Source organism: Camelus dromedarius, chromosome 6, assembly GCF_036321535.1.
Source record: "Camelus dromedarius isolate mCamDro1 chromosome 6, mCamDro1.pat, whole genome shotgun sequence".
Classification (NCBI taxonomy): domain Eukaryota; kingdom Metazoa; phylum Chordata; class Mammalia; order Artiodactyla; family Camelidae; genus Camelus; species Camelus dromedarius.
Genome location: NC_087441.1, coordinates 71,305,613 through 71,327,023, shown reverse-complemented (window position 1 = coordinate 71,327,023; position 21,411 = coordinate 71,305,613). Strand labels below are relative to the sequence as shown.

At 32.8% G+C, this 21,411-nt stretch overlaps 1 protein-coding gene and 1 non-coding gene across 2 annotated transcripts in view; one reads left to right on the top strand and one right to left on the bottom strand.

Moving 5' to 3' along the window:
- Positions 1-21,411, top strand: part of EYS (eyes shut homolog) — a 1,182,030-nt gene that overhangs the window by 217,596 nt on the left and 943,023 nt on the right. The window lies entirely within an intron of this gene.
- On the bottom strand, positions 4,689-4,819 carry LOC116154548 (small nucleolar RNA SNORA11). The gene has a single exon (XR_004138522.1). It is a non-coding gene; the product is annotated as a small nucleolar RNA SNORA11 (small nucleolar RNA).

The window sequence follows — 21,411 nt, the reverse complement described above, 5'->3', positions numbered from 1 at the left end:
GAATTTTACTGGGCATTAAGGGTTTAAGAGTTTCTATGTGATGAGATTTTGATAGATTGAAGCTATTAAGGCCATGTTTTTGTCAGACTACTTTGAGATTCCAAAATAAGAGAAGATCTATAGTCAGGTGGTATATAAATCAAGATTATTATTATGATGTTAAATATAAATGTTATAACTGAGTAAAGGATGCTCACATGATTTCAGTTATTGCAAATGACAATTATATCGATACATGCAAATTTAAGAATGTTTGAATATAAAATGAGTATTTCAAGATGATTTCTAAGTTTCCCACAATTTGAAAATCTAGAGATTGTTAACATTTTGGTAGATCTCCATGTCTGCTTTAGTTCACATAGAAAATAAAGTGTTGCATTAACATAGATTTAACATTTGAAATTATAAATAGTTGTCTTCCTTTTTTTACCTGACAGTATGTTTAAGAACTTTTCCAGTTACTTAACTTTTATTTTATTAATTACTAGTATGGAATATTTCATTATAAATGTGTATCTATCTGAAATAAATATTCCTAATTTTAGACATTTACTTTTTCCTTGTTTTCATTTCTATTTTAAACAATGTCGTGACTGATATCAGTGTCCTTACATCTTTTACAAACTTTTCAACATATTGTAATAACAGATTTTATAGGGCTGGGAGAGTTTTACTGATGAGTCAGAGTATCTAAAATTATTTGAGGTTTTTTGTTTTATGAAGCCAAATTGCTTTCCAGAAATGTTTTACGTATGTCCTTTCCCAGAGACTGAATGATCAAACTCATACCAGACTTAAGTATTATTTTCCTTAATTTCTTACTAAATTGGTTTGAAAAATACATGCCATTATTTTACTTTTGACTCTGTATTATTAGAATGGCTATTTTTATGTGGTATTAGTTTTTGCTCAATTTTTAAAATCAAAATTAGGATTTACGTATTTTTCTCAGATTGGTCTGTTATTATTTGTTTGAATAATGTTTCATGTGGTTTTATTTTATCAACTTATTTATAGTCATTTATAACATGTTCTGCTGAAAGCATTTTCAACTAAATCTGAATGGTTATCCAGCAAATCAAAGATTATGGACCTTGGTCAGGTTATCTCAGTATATTCAGGATATAAGTTACTGAAGTATAATCATTGCCTGAATCTCAGTAATAGATACCTTGGATTTCAGTTTATAAATGTTTGTAGCAGGGGGAAGGAGAGTTATAGTACAGCCATTGCTTGATGAAATTTTTATTTTAGTTATTGGTGAAACAGAAAATATCAACTACACTTCTTCCAAAACTTCTTTTTTTTTTTAGTGTTTTCAACCATATAACACACATTTTTCAAGAGTATGAAGACTATAAGATAGTTAGACTATATAATAGATATGAACCAGTTATAAGGTATGATGAAAAAAGCATATTTATAATGGTTTCACAATATGAAATTAAAAGAAAAAACTCTAAACAAGAAATATGGCATAACTGTACTAAGTAAACACAGAATTTTATTAAGTTCACAATAAAGAAGTATATGAATGGAGAAAAATACCACATTCCCCAAAAAAACTGCTTTGGTAATGGAAAGGCTATACTTTCAAACATTTAAAAAGCATGCTAAATTTTCATTAAAATCCTAAGAAAATGCTTTGGGAATTGAAAAAAAATTTTAATTGCATTCAGAATAAAAAGATTTTGGAGAAAAAAAGATAATATACCCCACAAAGTTTATAATATTTTAATATGAATTTTTAAAACAATACATGCACAAAAGCAATCAAAATACAAGAATATTATAATAAATTTGAGACCTCAGAAACAGACATAGAACAAGAAAGCATGGATCACAGTAAGAAGACAAGACATAATTATTCAATACATACTCATGGAACAATTCATTGTAAGGAAAAATAGTTTCCTTTATCTTCCAGCATTTAAAAAAATTAAATTTCAAAAGAATGTAAATATTAAATGTAAATGAAAAAGAATAAAGAACAGAATAAAATATTGTAGAATAGTTATGTGACTTGAGACTTACCAAGGAAAATTGCTTACAAAATATAAAAGCAGGAGAAGAAACCAGAAAACACTGCTATAACTCATGATAAAAAATTAAAATATGTATCTACCACATAAAGAGAACAATAAACAAAACTGAGACTAATAGACAGCTAAGTATAGCATTTAAAATATAAATGAGTGCTGTGTTTTCATAATGTACTGGAAAAAGTATTCTAAAGATGTCATAATATACAAAGTCATAAAAGGAAAAAATGTGCTAATCCAAGTACATAAAAATACAAAACACCTGTACAGAAATAGATTAAAAGTTAAACTCAAATTTGGAAAAACATTTTGCATAATTATGACATAGAATTTTAATAATCATCAAGAAATAAATACTATATTCATTAAAAATGTATACAGGATGAACAAATTATAAAAGCCTTACAATTGGCTTGTAAAAATATAAGAAGTAAAGCTCCACTAATAACCAATTGTACTCAAATTAAGAAAAAGTTTCAGGTTTTTTTTCCAAAAACAATTGGAAAATTAGAAAACTTGAAAGGGACAGACAAATTGACACCTAGTACTGGAAAGAATCTGTGGTTTATATCCGTTCATTGATTGAATCAGTTAAGTTTGTCAATTTTATTTAATAAGGATGCTATATCACACAAAACTTTAGCCTCCATGTCATTCTGATACAGAGAAAAACAAAACAAAACAAAACAAAAAACAAAAAAACAAAACTGTGGGGCAAGAGGATGGCCATGTCCCAGGTCTCAGTTGAATCCCTGAGACATGCCCTACCAAGTGTGGTCCTTGGATTCAAGCTGGAAAGAACTCAAGAGTGAGTCATAGTTGAATAAAAGTAGTTTTATTCATATATGTATATATATATATACTCCATAAACAAGTTCAGGCTGTTTTAGAAGACAAGAGAAAGGCCATGAGGTGTGGGGATGGGTGTTTAAAGTAAAAGTAGATACACACTCCATAGGCAGAGTGTGGGCAGTGTCACTCAGAAGGGAGAGTGGCCAGGAGGTATGAGGGCTGTTTTTATGAGCTTGGTAACTTCATATGCTAGTGAGAGGGTTATTCCAACTACTTTTCGGGAAGGAGCTGGAATTCCCAGGAATTGAACAACTGCCCAATTTTTGACCTTTTATGGTTAGCTTCAGAATTGCCATGGTGCCTGTAGGAGTGTCATTCATCATGCTAACATATTACAGTGAGCATATAATGAAGCTCGAGGTCTACTGGAAGTCAAATCTCCTGCCATCTTGAGCCTCAAGGTCTACTGGGAGTTGAATCTTCTGCCATCTTGGTGTTAATCACTGTATCATTCCTTAATGGCTGTGCTCTGCTCCCTTTCTTCTTGTCTCAATTCTTCATTATTGATGCTGTTTCATCATGCATAGATTATATTCAAGTCTCCTTGTCAAAATCTTCACCTTCATATGTAGGGATCTGATATATTTGCTCCTTATTTGTAATACCAGTGAGGAATCCATCATTCACATCCATAAACAGTGTTCTTCTCATTCTTTATTTTTCTTCTTATTCTTTTCAAGACTTCCATTGATTACAAGGTTTTCCAACCTTTCTCTTCTTCCTCCTATCACTTAAATGTATGTTCTACTCCTTTGCCCTTCCCCCTCTTCTCTATTTTTAACCTGGAATATTCTATCTGGAGTTTTAACTGTGAACTCTATGGTGCATAGCAGTTGATGCTCAGGGTAAACCCATCTCCTGTGTTTCCTTTACTATTGCATTTCCAAATGCTTGATGATCATTCCTAGCTTACAATTTTATCAATGCTTCAAATTCAATATGCCAAAATTTAGTCAATGTCTGATATTATCTCTTAATATCTTAATACTATCTTAAGCCAGCTCCTCCTCTTTTTGACTTTAACATTTTGTTTGGAGTAAAATCATTTTTCTCATTCTCTCCAGTACCATTTTTTTTTTGAGGTTAATTTGTGCTTTTATTTGCCAGTATAATTTAACTACAGTGGCTTGCAAAATTTTTTGACCTAAAAATACATTTACATCTCAATCCAACAAACACACACACGTAATATGTACAAATATATATATATACACACAAAAACTGAAACCAAAGTTTCGACAAAAATGTCTACCCTAACACTGAGTGTTCTTGTTTATAACTTTAAGGCTTTCTTTTTCTTTTCTTTTTTTTTTTTTAGAGCAGTTTTAGGTTTAAAACAAAATTAACAGGAAGATATGGAAATTTCCCATATACCCCTTCTCCACACACATACATAGTGGTTGTTTTTATTTACCAGAGTGGTACTTTTTTTTTTTAAACTAAGGGTGAGCCTACATTGACACATCATAATTGCCAAAGTCCACAGTTCACTTCAGTTTGGACAAAAGTATAATGACATATATATCCATCGTTGTAATGTCATACAAAGTATTTTCACTGCTCTAAAAAAAAATAACTTCTCTACTCCAGAATGGCATATGCAATCTCTTTCTTTTTTCCTTTGAAAAGGGATTCAAAGCCTTTATGTCTATAAGGCCACTCATGGCCCACCCATGCATGGACCAGACAGGCTCTAGGTGGCAAACTTCCTGACTAAATATTATGGCTTTTCTTCCAATATTGAGCCATGTCCCACTGGTCCTGCCCAGCAGCCATGTGGAGGTGCAGGGGGACACATGCAGGGTTATTTGTTCACAGGAAAGCCCCAAGTTTTGTGCCCCTTGTCACAATGAACTCAGATTCCTGCTGGATGTGTTGTAAACAGAGGAGCCATTTCTTCAGGCCCCCTGTTCTGAGCACACCATATCCACTGCCCTTTTAAGATATTGGAATGTTACTGTTACTAAAAATACAAGTGACTTGTTTCATTAAAAGCTTTTTAAGTTTACAGGCTGGCTTTTGTAAAATTAATGAATCTCTCCATAAGAATAAGCTTTAGATATGTTATTTCTTTAGATTCACATCCATCAGTAAAAAATAAAGCTAGATTAAGAAACAATAGATGTCATGTAGTTATCAGTGTTTGAACTTTTAAATTTTTGTCCAAAACATCTGTCAACATTTACTTGCTATATGATTCAGATGTTCTCTTTATTGTCTATGTGATATCATTATAATGCACACTTTGTAGTTCCTTTTGAAAAATGTCAGTGCTCAACTTTTATACATATTTAGTGCTCCGCGTAGATGATCTGAAACAATTGTATGTATTAATCAAGACTACAGAACATAGAAAGAATGTTTGCTAAAAAGAAAATCAGTTCTTTTCTCTACTTTTTTAATTCATCAGATGAAACTTCAGAACTCAAACTATACATGTCTTTTGAAAGATTTTACTATTTGTATGATCCATAACAATTTTCAAATTATGTTGACATATCAGTTAACTTTAAATGGTCATAAAATGTCAGTGGTTAGATTAGGCAAATGTGGGTGACTCTATTCTCGTTATAAAGATTTCTGAATTTTCTAGAATATAAAAAAATATCATGTCAATTTCACTTTTGGAAGTAAACAGAGGAATGATAATTATTTCTGAAATTTGATTTCTCGAATCATTTCCGATCCATTGTGTGCTTAGTACAAGGGACAAAAAAGGGGGATATTTATAGTCTTTGAGGTACAATTGAAAGTCTCCTATTTATTGCCACGTAAATCTAATGTGAGCGTGTTTTATAGAGTTATGTTCTCTTTCTATATGTGAACAGATGTGGGTTTACCATCTGTCTGTTTTGAGGTGGGTTTTAGCATTTAAAATCACCCAAACTTTGTTCCTTTAATAGCTTTTTCTGTTTTGCAGCTTCTATTATTTTGTATTGTGTGTGGGTGTGTCCTATTTCCCATATTATTATCCAATCTCTATGAAGTCAGAGTCCATATGTTATCTTTAAGAAAAGTGCTCTACATCCATTATAATTGTTCAAGGGTATAGTTAAGGGTATGGATGAAAGTTTAGTTGAAAATCTTTTCATCTGTCAATGTAATTATAACGTGTTGCTTTAAGTTTTGGTCTTATACAACAGAATTTCAAGCAAATCTTAACTATTACTTTAATTGCAAGGTAATTAATTCAAGAATGTAATACAAAATTTTCCTCAGTACAAAATTATGTATATAATTTTATCAATAGAAGGTTAAGCTTTATTTCATGTGATTTGCCAATTTTAAATCTGCAGGCATCATTCATTAATGTCTTCAACAAAAATTTTAAATTCTAATCTGAACCGTTTATTTTCTAATAAGAAAATTTAAAAATGTGTTGTAAAACTCATCATTGTATTTTTAATAATTGCTTGAAATAGTTTTTATATAAAAGTTGTATTTCAATGAAAATATTTTTAACAAATATAAGACCAATATTAACTGTCAAGGAAGAATTATTGGTGTTCAAGAGTACATAGTATTTTTTTTTTTTTGTGATACTTGGTTTCCTGTTCTATTTTGATTTCTATTCTTCCTTTTGATTTATATTCTGGTGAGATTAGTAGATTTACAGTGAAGTAACAAGAAGTTCTCCCTGTCTCTTTCGATCTTGCTAAATATTTTACAGTTCTACAGAACATGATTTATAAACTATCATCTTTTTCAGAAAGCATGTTAAAAAAGACATGAAAAAAACCAACGAAATTTAATATTTTCTATAACATAACAAGCAGTAAGACTATCACAGCACCACGGTATTTTAAGATAGGATGAGATAATCTGTTCTAACTTATAAGGCAACATGGTGAAATCTTCTGCAAGAATCCTGGCAAGCAAATTCTCCTTTATTAATTCTCATCAAAAACATTGCAAATTACTGTGTGGGAAATTTCAATTCAAATTAATATCCCTTAGAAAAACTGTCAAGCTTTCTGTTTTTGGCTGTAGGACTCTTACTGCTTTCTTAAATAAAACAACACACAAATCTGATCCTTTGACCACATTGTGTTTTTTATGTTCACATAACACATGCAATACGTTCTGTCTTCTAAGTTAACAGGGCAATATTAAAGACTTTGCACTCTTTTTCTGTAAGTTCAATGCAAAAATCTCCTCAGTAAATGTTATTTGGCACACTTTTAAGGTAGACCTGAAGGTCACTATCACCTACCTCATTTATATGTTCTTTATTTTTTCCTAGGTAAATTCTTAAAACCCAAAATTGCAAATAGCATTTTAGATGTGATCTGATCTGCATAGCTGACAACAGAAATGTTGTCTTCTTTATAATAAGGGATGGTTAGTGACAAGCCTTAGGGAGTTAACATATTAGTTGTGTCTTTTTATAAAATGGTGGGGCTGCATTCAATCAATGATATTGCTCCATTAACTAAAACATGTATTGTTTTTGTCCTTATGAGCTGTTCAGCTGTGTCTGCCTCCCTGTTCTCTATATGAATAGCTGATTGCTGTATTAGAAATATAAAATAACTCATGTTCTAACATACATGTGGAGTATTTTTAAGGCTTAAGGAAAATGTAAGTATTATAGATATGTTATTTTAGCAACTCAAAAATAACTAGTATTAAAATGTAGGTATGTCCTTCTGGTTCTTCTAGTTTATTTTCTCCTTTTCAAGTAGCAAAATGGTCAATAGTATAGACTTTGGGAATCTCCAAATGATTGTTTGTTAATTAATATAAGTGTATTTATTCATTCATTCTTTCATTCACCCACTTTTTAATTGAAGTATGGCTGGCATTCTTATTAGCATATATCTGCCCCTCCATGTAAGTCCAGGACTGAGAACTCTGAATTGCACTGGAAAAAGAATTTCAGAGGTGTTAGTAAGTGCATCTTTTTAATGTCAGCTAGCTTCAAGCAGGGTTTCCAAGGCACTAGCATTCTTATTTTCAAAAGGCTGAGGTTGGACAAAGATTTCCTACAACTCAATTGACCTTTTTTTTTTTTTTAGCATTTTTTATTGATTTATAATCATTTTACACTGTTGTGTCAAATTCCAGTGTTCAGCACAATTTTTCAGTCATACATGGACATATACACCCTCATTGTCACATTTTTTTCTCTGTTAGTTACCATAATGTTTTGTGTAAATTTCCCTGTGCTATACCATATAATCTTGCTTATCTATTCTACAATTTTGAAATCCCAGTCTATCCCCTCCCACCCTCCGCCCCCCTGGCAACTACAAGTCTGTATTCTCTGTCTATGAGTCTATTTCTGTCCTTTATTTACGCTTTGTTTTTGTTTGTTTGTTTATTTTTGAGATTCCACATATGAGCGATCTCATATGGTATTTTTCTTTCTCTTTCTGGCTTACTTCGCTTAGAATGACATTCTCCAGGAGCATCCATGTTGCTGCAAATGGCGTTATGTTGTCGGTTTTTATGGCTGAGTAGTATTCCATTGTATAAATATACCACCACTTCTTTATCCAGTCACCTGTTGATGGACATTTAGGCTGTTTCCATGTTTTGGCTATTGTGAATAGTGCTGCTATGAACATTGGGGTGCAGGTGTCATCCTGAAGTAGGGTTCCTTCTGGATACAAGCCCAGGAGTGGGATTCCTGGGTCGTACGGTAAGTCTGTTCCTAGTCTTTAGGGAAGCTCCACACTGTTTTCCATAGTGGCTGCACCAAACTGCATTCCCACCAGCAGTGTAGGAGGGTTCCCCTTCCTCCACAGCCTCTCCAGCATTTGTCATTTGTGGATTTTTGAGTGACAGCCATTCTGACTGGTGTGAGGTGATACCTCATTGTAGTTTTGATTTGCATTTCTCTGATAATTAGTGATATTGAGCATTTTTTCATGTGCCTTTTGATCATTTGTATGTCTTCCTTGGAGAACTGCTTGTTTAGGTCTTCTGCCCATTTTTGGATTGGGTTGTTTATTTTTTTCTTATTGAGTCGTATGAGCTGCTTATATATTCTGGAGATCAAGGATCAAGCCTTTGTCGGTTTCATTTGCAAAAATTTTGTCCCATTCCGTAGGTTGTCTTCTTGTTTTACTTACAGTTTCCTTTGCTGTGCAGAAGCTTGTAAGTTTCATTAGGTCCCATTTGTTTATTCTTGCTTTTATTTCTACTAGGAGAAAATTTTTGAAATGTATGTCAGATAATGTTTTGCCTATGTTTTCCTCTAGGAGGTTTATTGTATCTTGTCTTATGTTTAAGTCTTTCATCCATTTTGAGTTGATTTTTGTATATGGTATAAGGGAGTGTTCTAGCTTCATTGTTTTACATGCTGCTGTCCAGTTTTCCCAATTTACCTTCTATGTGTTAACAGATAGATTTACCTTAAGATTATTTTAGTAAAAACTACAAAGTTCCAAAAAAGTAAATTATCAATTCAATTGTGATATCAAGGAGAAATTCTGTGACTATTGGGTCTTTATGTGAGATGAAGATACTTCATTAAAAGTCAGATAGCTGTTTGCTTCATCTATATGATTTATGGCAAAAAAAGTAAACAATTTTGGGGATTATGACTAATTTCTATCATCATATATCTTTCTGATATTCTGTTATTACTTTCCAAGTGAATACAATTCCATTAACTCGTAACATTCATGGTGTATAATGATTCTTTGTAAAGCAAATGTGAAGTCAATTAAAACAACTGCTTTTATCAGAATGCTAATATTTTAAAATAATTGAATAAATTTTCCCTAAGTTTTTCAAAAATATTTGCAGTCATATATACAATTACAGAGTCTTAAAAACATTTTTAAAGAATATTTTAATGTGATTTGGTAGAATTTTTCAGTTTTTGAATTTCCATAAACAATGCATGTAGGAACGAGGGCAAATGACCCCATTCAGTCTTGCCCCAGTGAGGTTGGTGGCCATTTTTTTAAGTTGTTGCCACACATATGAGAGTGGTTCTTTTTTAGTGCCAGAAACTGTCTCATGAAAAACTTGGGTAGTATACTTCAGTGCTGGGTTTAACCAAATATGTAGAAACACACATCTGGCTTTGTGAAGTTTTACTTTTGAAATACTTTGTGTTTCTGCTTAACTCCATTATCATGGGTGACATACTAGACTTTGTGATGAATAACTTGTAATGAAAGCACTGAAAATTTAAAAGTGAAGTTTCAGTCCTGGAGAAGACCAGCTATTAATACAAGAATTATTTTATATTGCATGGATATCACAGAAAGTATTTAATGGATTAGCTATGAACAATCCACAATTATATTACTTTTCTGCAAAGAGGGAGGATATAAATTATAAAGGCAAATGGAAACATGCTAAGACCCAGTAACTATGAAATCAGTAATATCTCAATAGAATTTTTGAGAAACTGGTTTGGTCTGAATTGCTAATTCTACACAAACTTTCTTGAAGCTGTCTAGAGCTGTTTTAGACCACACATTGAAGTAACAAATAATTAGCGACATGGCCTTATAACTTTCACAGGCTTTGGAGCTTCTACTCAGTTTTTAATTAGAATTTTGACTAAATTATTCATTGTCTGTAGGAGTTGCCCTGAGGAGAGAAAGTTGTTGAAAGTTTCACAAGAAAAGAGAAATTTGCTACTTAAAATATTCAAAGTATTGGAAAAAATCTGGTGGGAGCTTTTATCATTTGGTTAATTTCATTATGTCTTAAAATGTATTCCTCATTTCTGTCACAATTATTGGATATGCAAATGTTATTACATAACTTTAAAAATAAATAATAACAGGAAATCTATGACACATTTTTTTTTCATTCACAACACAGTCCTTTGGAAATATCCAGGATGTGAACAATTTTCCAGAAGTTTTTAAACCTCATCATTTCCCTGTCCCACCAAGTAAAGCATATTTGAATTGAATTAAGACAATGTTATTTATATATTTTTTAAAAAGAAAATCATGTACAAATGTTGACATTTTGTAATGAAAATCTGTGTTTCTATACAAAGGAAAAAACACCCTTGAGCCAAGACATGGCATCTGAGAGTCTCTGTTACCACATAAGACCTGTATTTCTTTTGTATTATAAAATAATATGACTGATGTAGAATTTTTAAATATTTAGATTTATTATTAAATAATTTTTGAAATAAATCTTTTGGCATCTATTGGCAACTTTCTTAAATGTTCAGTGGAACTAAGAATACATAGTAAAGGCAAGAGTTTCTGATTGAGCCAGAGAAACATGGGAATGTGTCCTTTATAACATTTCTTCTTCCAAACTTCTGTTTACTTTTACTGTATGTAGCTATCAAGTTAGGAGTGCTCAGATTTATCAGTGGGTTCTTAAAGAGTGAAAATTCGACTGCAGAAATATTCAGCAATGATGCTACAGTTTAGTTTGGTAACTGTACAATGAAGTTTGGAGACAGCAGAGTGGAAAAGTTTGGGAGTGAAGTCGGAGAAGGAGGTTGGAACTGGAAAAAGAAAATCCAGAAGAATATGGGAATAGGAGTAGATGAGAAAATATATGCCTTACAGTCCTACATTTGGTGCAGAAACCTAGTGTGATGAGAATGTGAGGTATAGTTAAATGAGACAAAATGCAAACGACTGAACAAGTCCCAGTAAAGTGGGTAGGAACTGAATGAGGAGGCCTCTCTGATTTTTAAGGATTTAATTGTTCTGAAATACAGTGTAATCCCAAGGGAAGGTTAGCCTCCAGAGCAATCCTATTATTATTATTATTATTATTATTATTATTATTATTATTATTATTAATTATTATTATCATTTAAACTCTTCTTCCTCTTCTGCAATCAGATCTAATTAGGCATTAAGTTCTGTTAATTACATCTCTTGATTATCTGTTATATCTTTCTTCTTCTCCTCACCATTTTTTCTGCCATTGGTTTAGTTTGAAAAGAAGGTAAAACTTAGAATAAGCAAAAATCATCAGACTGAAGCTCCGTTGATTTTTCTAAAACCCAGATCTTCCATGTTACTCTCTTTCTGAAGTGTTTAAATGTCTCCTTACTCCCTGTGACATGTCCAGATGCTTCATACAAGAAATCTTCACGATCTGGAAACTTTCTAGTGTCATCTCCTGTTGCATTCTATATTCGTTGGAGCAAAACTTTAATATAACCAAACTATTCGTAGTCCTCACAGCACAAAGTAGTCCCTAAGCCTTCAGGCTTTGGAACATCCATTTGCTCAAAGGTCTTCTCTACTCAATAGCCTTCCTGGTGATATTCAAGATTAAGTCCCTTATTACCTTCTTTGAACCTGCCAGGCAGAGTTAGGCACACTCTTTATTAAAGATGTACCACATTTTATTTTACCTGTTTGTTTCTTATCTCTCTCTCCTACTCCACAAGCTCCCTGACAGGATTCTTGTCTTGCTTAAATTTTATTTATAATGTAGTGCTTGTCACATGGTAGAAAAATAACTGCTGAATGAATAACTGAAAACATGATCTTCATTGATTCTTGTCACTGAAATATCTGAAGACAATATTTGTAAAAAATTTTAATGAACAAAGAAAATCAATTAACTTATAAAATAATCATTTCTGTAGAGTTAATGACATATAAGACAGTGCCCAAAAGCTAGTCAAAAAATGAATCCATGAACTTCAGTCAATGTTGCTAAAACCCGTTTAATCTCAGACTCCCCAGTTGGAAAGAATTGAAGAGAAAATTCCCCTGATCCGTTTGGCATGCCCAGTAATGGCATTTGCTTCAGGCTTGCAGCTGGTGAAACCACCTGTTCAATGTCAAACTTGAAAGCTCTAGAGGGAAAAATGGTACATGTTGGGTGGCAAAGCCGTTGGTGTGGGCAGGACAGCCATTCCTTTGTCTTCTTTCCATCAGTTCTATTAGAATCAATCACCGATCTGTCAGGGTAGTGACTCTGATGAAAAGAGTTATGTTAAGGCTTAATCTAGACGAAGTGCAGGTGATACTGAACTGTGAGTGGAAACACTGAGAGGATGTGGCCGGAAGTAAAACCAACTTTTCTCTGCCAAGACATGGTACCTTTCTGCGATTCTAAAGATGCAAGGTGATTTTGAATTCCTCAGACCATTTGCTTATATGCTTAGAAAATCGAACATACCTGTACTGTACTCCCTGTGGTTCAAGATATAATGTGTTCACTTGTTTTGATTTGTAAACCCAGATCTCAGTTGCTCACAGCACCTTCATTTTTCTGTCATGAAATGATATAACAAAGTCACACTGCATTTTACGGCTAATGTGAGCTCTTTCATTTCTTATGAACTATTAATTTTGGTCGAGTGGTTTATCTCATTTAAATATGGAAAGAAATCACCCTGAAAATTGCTGTTTTACTAATCAGGAGAATTATACACCATGATGCAAATCTCAGACTCTGGTGTCCTTTTTTTAACATTTCAGTTGGATGAAATAATCTGCTCTAGTTATCAAGCAGTGGAAATGCTTAATGGAGACAATTAAATAGTACTTAGTCAAGGGACTACACAAAAATTATCCCAAATACTAAAAACCTCTTATTCTCTTCACTCCCCCTTTGCTAATATACTACTACAATTTAGAAGAGATATATTAATAATTACCCAGTAACAGAAGCTATGGCACAAACTTTAAAACTATTCAGCCCATTGTTTTAAAATTGCTCTCATATAAAGTCATTGCAGTCATTCAGTAAAAACATGTCTTCACAGATGATGTACTTTGGAATTGTCTATAATAAACCAATCATCTCAATGTAGAAGATAAAACTATTAAGACACATTTTCTTTCCCTTCATTCTGTTTCTCCTTCTATCATTACTACTTTCTTCCTTTCTTCCCTTCCTTTCCTCCTTTATTCTCTCCTTCCTCCTTTCCATGGCATATTTTTAAATTTTTTATTCCCTAGATTTTGCCAATAATTTGAAAACCCTTTTAAAAACCTTTTACCTCCCCTTACATGTTTTTTCTCTTTTCTTTTTAAACATGAAAGAAATGCTTTAGGGTTTCAGAATAGAATAAATTATTGAATAATTAAGCATGTAATCACACAGGAAAAACATTTATTTAGGTATATCTTTACAGTTGTTGGCACTAAGAGGTTTGAAAGAAATATTGGACTTAAACCTTATTTTCCACAAGCTTATGTACTGTAAAGCAGTTAAGACACAAACAAATAGTGCATCTTAAAGCAATCTATCCCAGCTCAGCGGCACAAAGTACAGTTAATATTAAGGCAAGAGATCTCTGTGACAGTCATTCTGATGGACTAGATGCAAAATAAGTGGAAATACTCTGAAGGACATCAGATGATAATAATGTGTCTTTTAATCATTCCAAAGTCATTTGTGGGGTGAAGAGTAGAACATAATAGTCCCATCTATTTACAGTGATATTTAAAAGCCAGAGAACGTAATGTCATGTAATTAACACTCTAAAGAGTTTTTTGTATACATACACTGTGCTTAAAAACTAATCGAGATATTCTTTCAGTTTGTTTATTGGATTTTACGCAGATGTGTCACTGATAATCAGCTTCGTCATTTTACACTATGTGTTTAACAAGTGAATGCAGGAGGGTATTATTAGAAATCAAATCAATAATGTTTAAGGAAACATGGAATCAAGACTATCATTTTTACAAGAAAAAAACCTTTCTCCGGGGTAAAGTAAGAAAATCAGTCATCTTTCTGACCACCAATGCAGACAGAGTTAAAAACATGTGTTTGGCTGAAATACTTAGCAAACAACCTTGTCTGAAGACAGGCGTTGTATTTGTTACATACATTGGTACATAATGAAGTTGCCACATATTTAGTGGTTTAAAACAACACACATTTATTATCTCACAGCTTCTGCAGGTCGAGGGTCCAGGCTCAGCTCGAATTAGTCCTCGGTTTAGGGTCTCACTGGATCAGGATGTTGACTGGGCTATGAGCTCATTTGAGGCTCAATTCAAGAAGGATACACTTCCCACGTCCCCTCAGTTGTTGGCGGCATCCAAGCCCTTGTAGGCTGCTCAACTAGGGGCATGGGTTTTTTGCTGGCTGTTGACTGAGGCCACATTCGGTTCTTGTTCATGGCCATCTCCATATGGTGACTCATAACATAGCCACTTGCTTCTTCAAAGCCAGCAGACAAGGGAGTCATTTAACTAGCTGAATGTTATCACCTTATGTGACATATTAATATGCACTTAATCACATACATGTTTTCACGTTTGCCATATTCTGTTGGTTAGAAGCCACTGACAGGTCCTGTCCAAACTCAAGGTGAAGGGATTATACAAGACTATAAACACCAGGAGGCACACATCATAAGGACCACCTCAGAGCTTACCTACCACAGAGATTATAAATCACTGACAACAAAAACAAAACCAAAAAGCACATGTACTTATATATGAATATTACTTAGGTAAATCACAGTTCTTTAACCTCTCAGAATTATCGGGTGCTACACTAAATATTGGTTCTACTAATCACTGATTTGCCATTGATTTGCTTTAGAATTACTTAAGAAGGATTCCCATAATTATCCCTAACATGAAAAAAATCAGCAAATATGAACTAGTAATAGTATTCTATCTGGAGAACTCACAGAGAGTCTTCAACATTACAGTTTCACATAGTGTGAGTATGTAATTCATTAGACAGCACAATAGGCGATTTGAAAATAGTTTTCAAAAACATTTCACTTCTACATGTATCAAGTTATTAACCTTGAACACTAATTTTTCAGTGAAGTAATGCTGCTAATCACTTGTAGTTCCATTCTTTGTAATATGTTATACTTGGCAATACTAATTTAATTTTTGAAAAAGAACTAAATATAGAAAAAAAGAAGAGTATGAACATCAAAGACATAAAATCATCAGAAAGGACCTAAAAAATATTAACCATAATTTTTGTTTTGTTCGTTTTGCTTCATTTGGTTTCATTTTTCCAGATAATATTACCGATAACAAATGACATGTATGAAAAACCGAACTAAATTTTACTTGACAGACATATTATGAATTTTGTCTTTAGATCTATACAAATACTTTTACTAAGGAATTTCAGCTTTTTCAGGAAAGGTTGGATAATTATATAACCATATAAGTTAGAGGAAATTTATAGTGGCACTCCTCCAATTTCCTCTCCTTAAAGAAAGGATAATTTTTGTGATATACTGAAGAAATGGTCATTCAGAATTTTCTTCAACATTTTTCTTGTAATTTGGAACTCATGGTTTCTGTTGGCAGGTTATCTACTTGAAAAAACACTAAAGGTTAATAAGCATTCCTTTACATTTTCTCATTTTCACATATAACATCCTTCAAGGTCTTGGTCTTTTTTCATGTAACACCATTTATAGACTTCAATTTGTCCACCCTCCCCTGAATTCTGTCTAGATTTTCACAATTCCATGTAAACTTGTAAGCAGACACCATATTTATTCTGCATGAGATCTGGAACACAAAAGTCAGTTGACACTATCAACTTCTTTTTATTAAACAGCCTAAGGTTTCATATACTTTTAAGCAGCTATGGTGTATTTCATTTTATATTATATTTCTTGCCAATCAAAAGTTTCTTTTATTTTTTTCACATACACTCTAATCCATCCAGATAGTCCCATATTATGTAACTGGTACATGAGTGCTTCAAAGTCAAATTATTACTCATCTCTTCTAAAACCTCAATGTGCTGGTTCAATCTGCTGTCTTGCTGAGATTTTTCAACTCAACTGTTGTCTAACACTTCAGCTTCTCCAGGATGACAAGAGACACTAGGAGCTTTTTCCTGCCTCCTTTATTGCCAAGTACACTGCAGACAATTACGAGATACCTACTAATTAAACGGAAAAGGGAATGCATGACACTGAAGATCTGTTTCTGGCCAATGACTCATGAAGGAAAATTTGCAGAGCAGAGTTAGACAGAAAGTGAGTACTGATGACATTGTTGAGTTGTTGGATCCTTAAACCCTGAGCTAACTTACCTTTGTACTTTCATTTTTGTGAGGTGATTTGCTTCTTTAATATGTATGTCAGTTGGCAGTGAATTTTTTATTTCTCGGCTAAAGCAAAAAAAAAAAAAATTAGTTGTAATGACTAACAAACAAGTTGTAAGTGATTGAACCCACACCAATAATAAGAATTAAATACAGTCTACCATATAAGTTATATTACTTTTCCATGCCTGTGTAACAAACTGTCACAATGTTAGCAGCTTGACATCACACAAATGTCCTATGTCACAGTTTCCATTACTTAGCGGTCTGGATAGAGATTAGCTGGGTTCTCTCTTCAGAATCTCACAAGCTGCACTCACGTTGTGAGCTGGGGATACAATCTCATCTGAGGCTTGAGGTACTCTTTGAAGAATTCCATTTCTTATGACTGTAGGATGAAGGTCCCTGTTATTTTGCTAGCTGTCCCGCAGGAACTCCTCTCAGCAGTTAGAATCTGCCTTCTGGTCCTAACCATGCAGTCCCCTCCACAGTGCTTCTCACAACATGCTGGCTGACTTCCTCAAGGTATTGTCACGTCCATCCAGGGGATCTCCTTAATCAAAGTCAAATGCTTGTGGACCTTACTTATATCTTCAAAATTATTTCCTCATTACCATATATAATCTAATAATGTGACATTCTGCGTGTTTATAAATTCCACTGGCTCTCAGTGGAAGGAAATTATATAGGTTATGGATGCATGGAGATGTAAATCATTTAAAAATTCTCCCTAACCCAAGAGCATACTTTTATCAATCTTGTTTACAAAGGTGTGAAAATGAGTTGATTATAATTTGATTCCTAAATAAATTTACCACTTAATAGATATTATGATAAGATGTACAATTGGCTACTAAAACAATGCTTTATTAATTTAACACTGAAGCAATATGTAATAGCCTGAGTACTCTATTTTGCAATGATTCGTGTTCTACTAATTGTATCTTTTTTAACATTTTTTATTGATTTATAATCATTTTACAATGTTGTGTCAAATTCCAGTGTTCACCACAATCCTTCAATCATACATGAACATATATATATTCATGGTCACATTTTTTTCTCTGTGAGCTACCATAAGATCTTGTATATATTTCCCTGTGCTATACAGTATAATCTTGTCTATCTATTCTACATTTTGAAATTCCAGTCTATGCCTTCCCACCCCCCGCCCCCTTGGCAACCACAAGTTTGTATTCTATGTCTATGAGTCTGTTTCTGTTTTGTATTTATGTTTTCTTTGTTTTGTTTGTTTTTTTTTTGTTTTTTTTTTTTAGATCCACATATGAGCGATCTCATATGGTATTTTTCTTTCTCTTTCTGGCTTACTTCACTTAGAAAGACATTCTCCAGGAGCATCCATGTTGCTGCAAATGGCGTTATGTTGTCGGTTTTTATGGCTGAGGGCTGAGTAGTATTCCATTGTATAAATATACCACATCTTCTTTATCCAGTCATCTGTTGATGGACATTTAGGCTGTTTCCATGTCTTGGCTATTGTAAACAGTGTTGCTATGAACATTGGGGTGCAGGTGTCATTTTGGAGTTGGGTAATTGTATCTTTTACTGCATGTGTTCTATTTGGCATGTTTGGTTAAGCAGAGAAATTTTCTAAATAATGTCTGATGTAAAAGTGTATTCCCACCGGACAGAATGATAGACAAGGTGAAAATTGTTACAATCAATAATATTTCCTCCTTTTCGCAGCTCATGGATTAACTACTAACTGTCAGTAATGACTAGGATATACTAGAGATTCACTTTCATTGTCTTTGATGTTTTCCTTGAATTTCACCCCAAAAGGTTTAGGTAGATGGAAAGTAATCCTATACTGGCACGTGTCTGGGAGTACTGACATTAACCACAGATCCCCTTTTGAGCAAATTCATCAATTAAAAATCAATTTTAAAGTGGTAACTTTCAGTGGATATCAAAAAGAGACTATGCAATCAACACAAAGAGGAAATAAATGAAGTTTGTTTTATAATTGTTCTTCATGGTATAAGAGTTGGCAAGCAATATGAACAAGTCACTACACTAAAGTATATAATCCAGAAACTTTTAAAAATGTTTAACATTTAAGGACTCTTTCTATCTCTTTTAGATCAATAGTATAAACTGGAAAAAAATTCTAAATGACTTATACTAATATAATCACTTAAAATCTTATCATATTTTACTGCTTAAAACATGGCAGTATTTTTCCACAATATTTAAATAAGTTAGTAGACTTCCCTCAGAATGTTTATAAAATCTGATGTATACAAATTTGAAAAGAGGAATCTCCTTTTTCCCCAAGTAAGATAAATTCTTCAAACTTCTTTCCAAAATACTTTACTGCCATGAGCATGTTGGAAAAAAAATGTAACTACATCTAAATATCTTTTTGAAACATGGACTAAACTGGTTAATATGCCTCCAGAATGGTAACGAGGAGAATAATCTTTCTTGTTAAAGTCTTTAGTGTAAACCACATCCTTCCTTGTGAAAGGTCATACAAAGTAGATTGTTGGTTAATAACTGCCAAAGCAGCAGCAAAATATCTATTATATGAAATCTAAAATCACAGGAAGACATTTATCAATAGTTTAATGAAGAGTCTTAATGATTTTATTAAGGCAATTTATTTCATCTTTAATATTATGTTGTAATAACTATTATAATACTTAGACGACTTATTTTATAGTTGAGACATTAAAGCAAAGGTAAAAATATTGAAAAGGACCTAAGTAAGTACATTATTCATTTTACTAGATATATTACTCTGGTTGCTATAACAAACTACCACAGACTGGGAGCTTAAACTTATGACTCTTCATATTAATCTGATACCGGTTGTAAAGTCCCCTATTTCATTTATAATTTTATTGATTTAGATCCTCTCATATTAACTTGGTTGGTCTAGCTTAAGATTTGTCAATTTTATTTATCTTTAGAAGAACCAATTCAGTTTTTATTTTTTAAATTATTTATATTGCTTTCTTGTTCTCTATTTCATTTATTTCTGCTCTAATTTTTATTATTTATTTCTTTCTGCTAACTTTGGGCTTAGTTTGTTCTTTTTTTCCAGCTCCTTAAGGCATAGAGTTAGATTGCACATTACATCCCTAGTAGTTACTTATAACTAGAAGTTTGTACCTTTTGACAGCCTTCATCTTCCTGTCACCCCTTGCTTCTGGTCACCACAAATCTGATCTCTTCTTCTTTGAGTTTGTTTGTTTTTCTTGTTTGTTTTTGAAATATAATTGATCTACAACACTATGTTGTAGGATTTACTTAGGATCTTTCTTACTTCTTAATATAGGCATTTATTTCTATGGACATTCTTCTTAGAATTGCTTTTGCAGCATCCCATAAGTTTTGGAATATTGTGTTTCTATTTTTGTTTGTCTCAAGGTACTTTTTATTTGTCCTTTAATTTCTTCTCTGATATGTTGTTTGTTCAGGAGAATGTTATTTAATTTCCATGTATTCATGAATTTTCCAGTTTCCCTCTTGTTATTAATTTCTAATTTCATAGCATTGTGGTAAAAAAAAATTTGTATGATTTCAATCTTCTTGAATTTGCTAAGACTTTTATTTTGTGGCCTAACATGTGGTCTATCCTAGAAAATGTTTTGTATGCACTTGGGAAGAATGTGTACTCTGCTGTTGTCAGAGCGAATGTTATTTATGTGTCTATTAAGTCCATTGGTCTACAGTGTTGTCAAATCTGCTGCTTCCTTATTGACTCTCTGAATGATCTAACCATTATTGGAGTGGGATAGTAAAATCCCCAACCATTATTGTATTGCCATGTATTTCTCCGTTTAGGCCTATCAGTTTTTGCTTTATGTATTTAGGTGTTTTGATGTTGGGTGCATAAATATTTACAATTCTTGCACTTTCTTGATGTATTCAACCTTTTATCATTATATAACAAAACTTTTTGTCTCTTTTTTTTTGACCATTTTTGGTTCAAAACCTATTTTGTCTAAAAATAAGTAAAACCAACTCTGTTTTAAAAAAATTTTTTTTGGTCACCATTTGCTTAAAATATTTTTCCATCCCTTCACTCTTAGTTTATGTGTATCTTTAAGGCTAAAGTGAGTATGTTGTAGGCAGCATATCATTTGATCTTATAGTGTTTTGTTTTGTTTTTTTAATTCAGCCTTCCTATGTGTTTAGTCAGAGAATTTCACCTCCTCATATCAAGCTGCCATTATCACTCACCTGAACTAATTTAGCAGCTCCCTAACCATTACCCCTAATTATCCCATGTTCTCAGACATTTCATTTTGTATACTAAAAACAGAATTTTCCAAAATGCAAATCCAATCTCACTGATACTTCTCTCCATCTCTGGCTTAAAACACTTCAATCTCTTCCTGCTACCTTGACATAAAATGGTCAGTCTAACATGCTGTGGACCTGAGGGTCTTCTAACATTTTGTTTTTTTGTTTGTTTGTTTTGTTTTCTGATTGGAATGGCCTCCTTGCACCACCATTTCTCTAACGTGGTGCCTAGTGGTGTTATTAGGATGCCTCACAACTACATCTGCTTCCTCAGAGAGACCAG